Source organism: Nanorana parkeri, unplaced genomic scaffold (assembly GCF_000935625.1).
Source record: "Nanorana parkeri isolate BGI_ZX_2015 unplaced genomic scaffold, ASM93562v1 scaffold280, whole genome shotgun sequence".
NCBI classification, from domain to species: Eukaryota; Metazoa; Chordata; class Amphibia; order Anura; family Dicroglossidae; genus Nanorana; species Nanorana parkeri.
The window spans coordinates 512,461-522,104 of record NW_017306548.1 but is presented as its reverse complement, the minus strand read 5'-3'; the positions used below and the strand labels follow the sequence as shown (position 1 = coordinate 522,104).

At 43.2% G+C, this 9,644-nt stretch overlaps 1 protein-coding gene across 1 annotated transcript in view; it reads left to right on the top strand.

Moving 5' to 3' along the window:
- ANKRD11 (ankyrin repeat domain 11) overlaps nucleotides 1-9,644 on the top strand; it is a 159,437-nt gene that overhangs the window by 107,152 nt on the left and 42,641 nt on the right. The window lies entirely within an intron of this gene.

Here is a 9,644-nt window from a genome sequence, read left to right as displayed (position 1 = left end):
TCTCTCTCTCTCGTGCTCTCTCTCTCTCGTGCTCTCTCTCTCTCGTGCTCTCTCTCTCTCGTGCTCTCTCTCTCTCGTGCTCTCTCTCTCTCGTGCTCTCTTTGGTTAAGGGTCTAAGTTTCCATAGGTTTATTGCTGGTTGTGTTCCTGTCCTAATGATAACCGCTCCCCTCTTTTGTTTTGCTGCCAAGGCAACAGGAAATTTCGATGCCCAATGGGATCATAAACGGCTGTAAAACTTTATGTATATACTCTTCCCAAGTCTGTGCAAAACTAAATCTATATAAACAATGTTTTGGGAGCTTAAGGGCTCAGCCACTGTGTGGTGACTGCTGTATATCTGTACTTGATCAACACCAGTCACCGCAAGGGCACATAGAAAACAATTGTTTGGTCTGTGCTACATTGCGGTGGATTACCATGCGTTGTGTAAAAATGCAGACCGGCAGCAGCATGATGGGATTTGTAGTTTCAGCACAGCTGGAGAACCATGGCAAAACCCCCCAGCAAGGAGAACACTACACTATGCAGCTCATGAATGACATCACCAAATCCTCTTCCCAATATCATGAGATTAGCAGTCAGAGGCAGCAGTGCTTGGGATCTCGTGCTGCAGCTATGAGGCTGTTGACAGGAGTGCCTTGGCACCCTCGCATACCAGGAAGGTTCAAAAGGTACATTTTTTAGAGTACTTTTCTTTTTTTAAATTTAACATTTTTAAAGATTCTTATAACATATAGGGATCATGGTTGCATGTCATTTTTTTTTTTTTTTTTTAAAGTGAAGGATTAGAAGCTCTGTCAGGTTTGTATTGCTGTCTGTGTCCATGTAGATTTTTCCCTAACGTCCCTTATGCCCTTTCTGGAAAACTGTTGTCACCATAACAGAAAGTAGAGAAACCTCTCTAACGGAGTGCCGATTAGGAAAAAAAACAAACAAACTGATAGATTCTAATCTGTCCTTACTCCCAATAATAAGGCAAATAGTTTTGGCTGGACATACGAACAGCGTTTTTTTGGTTCTTTATTACAGTTATGGACCCCCCCTTCTGTCCTTGGTATAGGCAGTTTGTAGAAGAGAATGTGATTGGAAATTGGTGACAACGACAGCAAGAAAATAATGAAAGATCTTGCATATTTCCCCAAGCATGGCAACTCTTAATTTGAAGGTTCCCATTATAGTCAATGCTGCCCATCCATACCGGAGTCGAGCTGCAGCTTGTTGTGCAAAAAAAAAAATGTGAGGGTTTGTTTGCATTTTCAGGCAGAACCGCTCCTTTTTTGGCACCATAGACCTCATTGGGAGAGCCATCTCTTCCTAGCAACTAGCATTCCATTGGCTTAATACAAAGTCAACCCTAAAAACGTGCGCAAATGCACACAAAACCACCCCTTAATCACCTGGGGAGCGCTTGTGCTAGAGTGTGAATAGGGCCTGAAGGTTTTCTTTGGTGGTCAATGGGTCTGACTCCTAAGAGAAAATCCTGCTGGCTCCTGAATTCCATATTCATTTGTCCGCTCCTGGTGTAAGTTTTATACTTGATGTCTGCTAAGATTAATGGCATTGTTATTGCTATAGTAAAAAAGGAACTGACAATTTGCTTTTGGCAATACATTGGACTTGTATCTTCTACAGTTTGATGTTTTCTTCATACTTGTGCCACCAGAAATAGCTGGTAGTGTCATTGATTTCCTCTGCAGCAAGTATATGAATATGACCTGTTACACCGGTCACTGGTACTCAGTAAGCATTTGTAGTCTAAGGCCTGTTTCACAGCGCGTTCCTACGCGCTGTAGAACGCTCAACATGTGAAAACAAATGATTGCCTATGGGCATGGTTCCCACCTGGGCGTTTGACAGCGCGTAGGAACGCGTTGCAAAACGCCCTATGCCCAAAGAAGTACAGGAGCTTCTTTGGGGTGTATTTGCCACGCGTATCCATTAGGATACAGCCAGATAGACCTCAGAAACGAGCGTTTCTTTTACCGCAAATCGCGCTAAAAACGCCCGGCACAAGGCATGTTCCGTTTGCCTAGGTGTGAACCCAGTCTTAGTCTTGTTGAATCATTTGCAGTATATGGCACTATTCACCAGTGTACCAGGTAACACAATTAGGAGTAGACCTGTAGCATATTTATAAATGACATGTCATAACCAGTCTACCCGTAACAGCATATTTTGTTACCTAGACCTCCTGCTTAGAGCGATAGAGGCATGCCCCCCTTCTGAGCGAAGACATCCTCGTTTACTCCTAGCATGCTGGTCTTGTTATGCCATGATCTTGGTATTGGATTACATAGATATGCAATGATCATTTAAAACTTTTTTTATTTTTTGGTCTTGAAGTTTACCAAGTTTACCGTTTATTAGAGCTGCAGCTAACGATTATTTTCAAAATCGATTAGTTAGCCGATTATTGAGTTCGATTAATCGGTTAATCGGATAGAAAATAAAATACATTTTAAAAAATGGCTCCGGTGATGGGAATAGTTTGTATTGAGATTGCAGTCCATCACAGGAGCAAGCTTGGAGCGGTGGAAGTAAAAAAGAAAAAAAAGAAAGTGTGGTGTGCAATATAGTGAAATGAAAAGTGTAAAATTATATAGCAATGAATGCAGAATGGCACCGGCTATAGAGGACTACAAAACCCAGCAATAGTACATTATACAGCACAATGCAGAATACCGCCAGCTATAGAGGAATACAACAAATCCCAGCAATAGTACATTATAGCTGGTGGTATTCTGCATTGCGCTGTATAATGTACTATTGCTGGGTGTTGTAGTCCTCTAAAGCTGGTGGAATTCCGCATTGCGCTCTATAATGTACTATTGTTGGGTTTTGTAGTCCTCTATACAGCGCAATGCAGAATACCACCAGCTATATAGGAATACAACAAATCCCAGCAATACATTATACATACAGTGTATAATGTATTGCTGGGATTTGTAGTCCTCTATAGCTGATGGTACATTGGTCTGTATAATATACAGCACAATGTACCATCAACTATAGAGGAATACAAATCCCACTATCCCAGCCATAGATTATAGAGCACCATGTGGGGAAAGTGCAGGCTTACCTGAGCAGTCTTCCAGCAACCTGTTTCTGAGATGGGGCCTGTCTATCGGCGGCTGTCATCCGCCCACACCTGCTCCTCCTTACTTCTTCTCCCTGCGTCCCTGTGCCGACCGTGGATTTGGGCGGGCAGTGAGCGTGAGGCAGGGAGGAGGTGTGGCGTGTGGAGCATGGATGCGGGCGGGTCTGAGGTGGGGAGGAGGTGTGGTGCGCAGCGTGTGTGGAGCCGTGAACAGGGGCAACCAATCGGAAGCCGATTAATCGATGATTGAAATAGTTGACAACTTTTTCAATAATCGATTATAATCGATTATGTTGATTAGTTGTTGCAGCCCTACCGTTTATGCTTCCGATCCAAAAAAAGTTTGCCTAGTGCACATATGTACTCTAGTGTTTGGTAAAGGGCGTGTTAAGGATAGAGTTTGAAAGAGTTAGCTGAAAAAGCTGCATTTCGGCGCTGATACACCCAGTAATTACTACAACAGTTATTGGATCACTTTCCTTGGTTCATAAAACACCTCTGTGCATGAATGGCATGATTCAGGGGTGTTGTCAGACCCTGGATAGAATAGTTTATTGGTGGTTGCAGGTATACCTTGAGTCTCCATTACACACACCTCCTGTGCTTTGCTCAACCCCCCCCCCCCCGGACAGTGTATTGTGACCTGGATAGGCAGAGCTGGTGTGCAGTAATCATGTACAATGACTCACTTTACAATCCAAACCTGGTGTCAGACTGAGTTTCCTGTGGGGAAAATGTTGTAGGACTTAGGCCTACTAAAAAGTCCATTACAAAATGAAGACCTATAATCCATCACTGCACCTCCACATCACCACAATAAATGCTAATCACTTACTGCTACTGCTCACTGGCTACCTTACTGCTGAACGATTTCCCTTCAATTCATGCCCTGGTTTACCTGTTAGAAACAGAAATCCATATCCATTGGTTTGTACATTTGTAAATGGTATCCAAACACAAAAATGTAATATACGGCAAGTTGCCAACTCTTAGATCTAGCGACTACACATTAATTTTCACTTTTCTTGCATTTCCCCTTTTCACCTGATGATTCTGCCAGCAAGACTTTCTTAGGGTGACCACACTGCTTTGTACAATCTTTTGTAGGGCATGGTGGTCACCCTTTGCTGCTCTATTTGAACTACAAGCACACTTTCCTCTATTTGGTTTCATAGGACGTACTTGTTCCATAGTTCACCAAAGATGACTTGGAAGGCTGATAACTTGTTTGACTTTTCAGTTCAGTACACGGATACCAGATTTCTATCAGAATCAACAGGTATTTTCTTTAATATGAGAAAATATACTTGGCCTGAAGTACAAAAAAAAATGTAGCACTACATGTAAAGGTGCCCGTACACTACGATCTTCATTTGGAAATTGTACACTGATAGTCTTCCAAATGAATATCGATCAGTTGATGGTACATAACCGATTTTCGCTTTTAAAATTGACATTTTTCATTTGGTCAGGTAGAAAATATTTTTTAGGATCAAATGAAAATCAATGAATCAGTGGGGTTTATGTTCGTCAAAAATCTCTAAGAACACAGCACACGAGGAAAGGAAATTATTAAGTCTAGGTATAATGGAACGAGGGTACATGCCAGAAAATGTTTGAACGAAAATCGTACAATGTATGGCCAACTCAACCACCTGCTGTCCGGCGGCTTCTTGAATGCGCGTGAACTTTTTTGGACCTCCTTTCCCGCCCTGTTTGTGCGTGCTGCCTAGAGGGAAATCTGCTTGAAATCTAAACAGCCAGCGATGGCTGTTTACATACAAGCGTTTCGGCGTCTGTAGAGACGCCGATCACTTGTATTTTGTATGCACTGTGACAAGAAATCAAAGGGAGGTCAGTACACGAGTCTCCCTCTGATCTCCTCCGCGTTCTCTGAATGCAGGAAGTGATGTATATTACATCACTTCTGCATTCAGCTGTCATTCCCGGCTACAGAAGCCGGAGAGAAGCTGTTGAAGCAGATCTCTGCTTAATCAGCTTCTCTGGGGATACCTAGGTGACGGGTTTTCGAGACACCTGATGTCTCCATAAAGAGGACTGGTCACTGTAGATTGGCTATCACTTGTTAGCCCCGTGTCATAACAATAAAGTTAAGTGGGGGAAAAAAACTATTTATTTTTTTTTTAGTCCGCCGCCCCTTCAAACATGTGTCGGGTGCGCTTACATGGGAAAACGACGATTGGGCTACATATCACCGCAAACGTCGGAGTGAGAGCAATAATTTTAGGGCCATCAATCACTATTAACACTAAACTGATATGATCAGTAAAAGCTTTTAAAGCGTCGCCTATTGCCAATGGCCAATTTTGGGTGTGGTAGTTTTTTTTGCGATTTCGCGGGCGCGTGCAATTTTAAAGCTTGACCTGTTTTGGTGTCTACTTACCCGACGTGTCCCTGTCTTTTATATTTTACCCAAACATTGGAGTGATAATAAATGTTTCATAACATTTCATAGTGAAACGGGTTTGTTTTTCATGACTGTATAAATGTCAAAGTACTGCAGCACTGAATACTGAAATATGGCCTGTACAGGATGTGTTTTAAACGCCCCAGTCATCAAGTGGTTAAGGAAAGATGAGCGGTCATGCATAGTAAGCACCCAGTTGTCTGGCACCCACAGGGATCAGTAGATGCTGGATAACTAGTTTCTGCTTGCTTGAGAGAAAATAGTAACTGTCATGCAAAAGACAACCCCCTCCCCCTTGCGTCGCAGCTGGGAGCAATAGCCAAACTGCAATTGGCTATTGCAATTTGAAATGGCCAATAGCAGGCTGGCTATTGAAACTTGAAAGGGCCAATAGCAGGCTGGCCATACAAACCCCACCCACTGAACAGAGGAGCGGACACAGAAAGTTGCTTTAGATTTAGTGTGCTCCAAACCGACAATTTTTTATTGTGCGTCAAACCACAGACAAAAAAAAGCTGCTTTGTCAAGCAATGGCTTTTGTGAAGAAATGACTTTGTATGGTTCATCCCGCCAGTGCTTTTCCTGGAATGATTTCTAATTCTGTGCGCTGTTACTCATACTGGACACATTTGCTTTGAATCTCAATGGGATGGACAGCACCCTTACGGCCCATTCACACCACATCCAGATCACCAGACCAGATTGTTTCCCGACCCAAAATGCATCCCTATGCTATTTCTGGCCTCTGTTCACACCAGTGCAGTCTGTTCCAGACCAGAAAAATACTGCATTTCTCACTCTGGTCTGGAAGGTATAGAAACGCATACAAGTGCATGCAAACACACGAATGCATTGAGAGCACATTTTAAGCTAAAAAAAAGAACAAATAGCTTGCACCAAAACGCAATGCAACGCTTTCCAGATCTGGTCCAGAAAATGGTGTGAACCCGGCCTTAATTTTCAATGTTACATATCATGCACCATACTTAAAGCTGTACAGTAGGCATACAAATTTAAACATATGTACAGAAGAAATTAAAGGTAAGTTCCTTGATCTGTCTTTATATCGGCTTCCTGTAATTTCCTGCACCTCAGGCCTCCCCCAAAACAGTCTAAAGGTCTTTGAGCCTTTTAGTCTAAGGGCCCCTTGCCTTGGATCTCCAACTGCAGGTTCACAGGTTTTAGTCTACAGAAAGAGTTGTGCCTAGGCCACTGGTGGTCAGCTTGGGGAACTTGAAGCCGAGCTTGGGGAAACTTGCAAGCAGAAAAAAGTTGTATTGCTGTAGAGACATACTATGTGTAATACGTTTCTCTATCATCCGCCTCTGAACATGTACACTGGGCTGATTTATACATCTCACTTGTTTTTGTCTGTAGTGTCCACTATGAATGAAGTTGGATATCATTTCATGTCCCTCATGTGGTGGGGGTGCTGCCATGGAGATTGCTGAGAAACATAATTGCCGGTAGATGTGATTCCTGTTTTATCCTCACAGATAGCGTATGAGAATGCACATTTGAATGTATCATGCCTATACGGTAGTCAGTAGACACCATAAGTGCGGCACGTATCCCTGTGGAACAATAGCAGTAGGTTAGAAGAAGGATGTCTGAGTTGGCAGGTTTCCTGTAGTCTGTCTGATCATCTCAGGGCCTTGTTGGAATTGAGGATCCAGCAACAATTATTGTGGTTGCCTTAATGGGAACCTGTCGGAATATAAATATTAGAGCTTTTATTACATATTTTAATGTGGAACTGTGTCACCATTATTGAGTCACTGACCTGGACTTGGGATGGTGCCTTTAAAATGCCAGGATATCTTACCTGCGACTCCCTTGGTAGTGAAGCAAAAGTAACAGTAAAAGCTCAGTTTTTTGCGGATCTGGACGCAGGTATATTGTTTTTTATGGGCCCATACACTCTGTACTTAAAGATCAATAAATTTGTTCTGCTTTCAGATCCGTAAAATCAAAATGGAATAATCTGCCTATGAGGTCCTGTATATGGACCTTATTTTATACTGTACACATGTAAACATTTGTACTAACGTTTACATGAGTGTAGTATGCAGTGCAAATGCACTCAAGTCATTCTGCAGCAAAAGATGATAGTCGGCTTATTACTATGGTGCAGGCAACTTTAGCTGTCTATGGTCCTTTGTTGCTAGGACACTGGCAACTCCTTGCCGCCTTCCATCCTTTGTTGCTAGGACATGGGCAACTCCTTGCCGCCTTCCATTCTTTGTTGCTAGGACATGGGCAACTCCTTGCCGCCTTGCATTCTTTGTTGCTAGGGCACGGGCAACTCCTTGTCGCCTTGCATCCCTTGTTGCTAGGACACGGGTAACTCCTTGTTGCCTTGCATCCCTTGTTGCTAGGACACGGGTAACTCCTTGTCGCCTTGCATCCCTTGTAGCTAGGGCACGGGCAACTCCTTGTCGCCTTGCATCCCTTGTAGCTAGGGCACGGGCAACTCCTTGCCGCCTTGCATTCCTTATTGCTAGGACACGGGCAACTCCTTGCATCATTTGTTGCTAGGACACGGGCAACTCCTTGCTGCATTGCATCCTTTGTTGCTAGGACATGGGCTGCTCCTTGCCACCTTGCATCCTTTTCAGCATCAAGGCTAAAGATCAAAGATTCAGTGTTGTCATAGTTTATAACATTTGAGGTCAATGGTATGTCTAGTGTTATCGCCGGCTTGCCGACCCGCTACAAATCCTACTTGGTCTGCCTGTATAAGAGGGGAGTAACGGGCTAAGATATTTTTGTGAAATTTGTTAGATCAGATTTCAGGAGAGCTATAGGGGGTTAATTGGGGCAAGGCGTATGGTCCTTCTCAGATTTAGGGAGGCAAGCATTGAGGCAGGAACGGGGGAAGATTGTAAAGTCATCGCACATCTCCAGTAAATAAGGTGCAAGGATGAAATGAAAAGGTTTTAGAAATATGGAAGCCCATCCAGGCCTGGGACAATACCATTAATTCATTTTTCAATAGTAATACAGACGTTCATACAAAATTCTAACGCCGTCTACCCAGCTTAAGCCCTCGTTCACACCTGAACGTTTTGTAGCGCGTTCTAAGCTCGACGAACGCTCTACAAAACGCTCAAAAATATAAATCCCATTGTATTCAATGGTCTCGTTCCCACCTTGGCGTATTTCCGCCCGTCCCTAACGCGCTACAAAACGGCCCACGCCTGAAAAGGTACAGGTACTACTTTGGGCCGTTTTTGTTGCGCGTTTCCATTGGGATACATCCAAGTAGCCTTCGCGTTTGTCGGGCGACTTTTTTACCGCGAATCGCGGTAAAAAACGCGCGACGGTCGCGCATATGCAATACGCCTAGGTGTGAACGAGACCTAAACAGTCTAGGTCAGAAAAGTGCTTGAGGCTCATAAAACCACGTAAAGTTCATAGAGGGCAGAAATTAAGCCGCGTGTCCCTGCTGTCAGTGTGCATGTAACGTGTAGTCCCACATCCAATTATTTACATGTAAAACCATCACATTGTGAAGGAGGGAATATGAAGTGTAGAATGTTCTGAAATCTGTTTCAGTCGGGAGCGATCAGCGTTCTATTAAACACGATCTCGTGTTCAGGTTGCACTTTCAAATGCTGATTTTGTTTTGTATGGAATGAAATATATCTAATAGATGTAACATTATCCTAATCAACAGTTCCTTTATCCAACTTCCTGCTTTTCTCTGGGCGTTTCTCTTGGGCAGAGACTGTGCTGTTCTGGGGACAATATGGTTCCTGTTTGTCTATTAATAGAGGGCTATTGTCTTTGGCTGAACTGTAGCTCCTTCAATTGCCACTTGTCTAAAGTAAAACTGCATGAATTAATCCTCGGCTTCATTTGCTTTATGGGCGACTTTGATATAAAGGCCCAAAAGTCCTTGGGACAAGTGTCCTGCTGTGACACTGTTTGGTATATGGGTGCACTGGGTTCAGAAAGAGAAGGAGACGAGTATTAAAATACAGGACATAAAAGGTCTCTTTTTTTTTTGGCAGATCGTCTGGGATTTTTCTGTACTTTAAAGAGTTAAAGCATGGGGAAATGTGCATGTACTGTATAGATGTTCATAAGCCTGTATTTTACCTAAATGTTCAC